Source organism: Alligator sinensis, unplaced genomic scaffold (assembly GCF_000455745.1).
Source record: "Alligator sinensis unplaced genomic scaffold, ASM45574v1 scaffold259_1, whole genome shotgun sequence".
Taxonomy (NCBI): Eukaryota; Metazoa; Chordata; order Crocodylia; family Alligatoridae; genus Alligator; species Alligator sinensis.
The window spans coordinates 1,108,171-1,110,129 of NW_005842430.1; positions in this window are offsets into that span (position 1 = coordinate 1,108,171).

Consider the following 1,959-nt stretch of genomic DNA (forward strand, 5'->3'; position numbering starts at 1 on the left):
GTCAGAGACTAGGCTGAGCCCATACTGGAAAAAAATGCAAAGATTAGTCAAGAATAATGTAAGACATTCAAGAAAAAAATGCCTGGAACAGGTCTAGTTAAAATCTCATCTCAGGCATAGTCTTTGTATCTTTGCGAGAATGATCCTTGTGCTACTTCTACTTTGGGAAACCCTCAAAGAACAAGGTAGGATTAAAAAGTTAATAGCAATGCAAACTTTCGAACTGGCAGGAGCCTCACTCCCTCCTATCCAGCTCTTCGTGAGGAAAGATAATTTCATCTTTGTGTTTCTGTGTCCCTGATTAGAAAATAGATTAGAAAGTGATAATACTTCCCCACTTTGCAGGGATACAGACATTTTGCCTATGAATACTTTGTAAAGAACTTTGGGTCTTAAATGAAAATTCCAACAGAGCAAAATATTGCTGCTGTTATTTATTGACTGTGTTTATTATTACTGCCAAATGCCTGTTCAACCTATTTATCTTGCGTACCTAGTGCCTACATCTGAAATAAATTATGTCTAAAGCTGAAATAGCCACAAAGTTCAGTGCCCCTTGAGGTGAACATACAAGAAATACCTATAGGTATTAACTTTTTCCTGCAGAACCCAATGCTGCTGTCTATGGAAGTGAACAGCAAATTGGTAAAATAAGCCATCTCTTACATGGGGGAGTCTAGCATTTCCTAAATGAATCGCGCAATGGGAGTGGGACAGGCAAACCACTGAAGAAAGGGTCATCATCAACGCTGTATGCCTTTACTAGAAAACAATCCACTGGAGTATTGCTATAAAACATGCAAACATCCAGAGGAAGTGACAGCAATTTACAGTAAACACTAGGTGTAAACAATTACCTGTGACTTGTTACATCTACTTATACCAGCAGCTGGCTAAACAGGCCCACACAGTCATAGATGTCTGTCCCCATCAAGCACAGCACTGGAAAATAATTATTTAGTAGCTGATTTCCCTGAACTAAGAAAAAGTCAGTCTTGGTATGCGATAGCTAGCAAAGACTGAGAAAATATAGATGTTTATAGATATATTTTGAAAAGTTGAAGAACTAAATAAGCAAATAGGGCATCTTTCTAAGAGCTATGAGGACACTTTTTCTGTCCATCCACCCTCAGTAGGAAGATTTGAGTATTAGGTGAAAGATACTGTTTTAATGGCTGGTCAGGGTCGAACCTACCTGAGCTGGGCATGGGCATAAAATAACTGCAACAAGGAAGGAAGTGATGAGAGAGTGGAAAAGTGTCCAGCAATTCCAACTATTCCCTGCCCGAGACGCAAGCGGGTGTAGTTTGCTTGTCCTTCAGTTTTCCGCTTTCTTCTAGCATTATTTTAGCATCATCCTATTTCCATCTTGCCACCTGCAGGGTGTTCCTTCCAATCTGGTTTTACTAAATGGGTATTTTAAACTTAGGAGGCAGCTCATGAATATTTGCTAGCACGCAGCACACTTGAAATGACAGGTTTCACTCCTGCTTGATCGTGCCCAAGGCCTGCCATGCAGGAGGGAGTCAGTCTGGGTGTCTTGCAGCATGGCAATGCTTGTCTAATAACGATTTTCAAAGCGGGTGAGTGGCACAAATGCCTGGTGGCTGTTGGGAGGTGTGTCCTGCAGGGTCTTGAGGGAGTTCGTAGGGGTGCGGTGGTGGCACCTGACCATGCTAGGACATCTCTCCTTGCGCCTTGCGTCCCAAGGCAGAAGGTTGAAGGACAGATCTGCCTCATGGTGGAGGGCGCTCTGAGGGCATCCCCCCCCAGGGCACTCGGCTTTAGGCCACTTCTCCTTCAGTGCTGCCATTGCAGATGGGCTCCTCTCCTGGTGTCCCTCCACTTGTGAGGGGCTCTCCTGGGGAGGCGGCGGGTCCTCCTGACAGCCCCCTCACCCAGCAGGTGCCTCGCCCGCAGGCCTCCCCCAGCAGCGGCAGCCGGCGGGGAGGCCCGGCC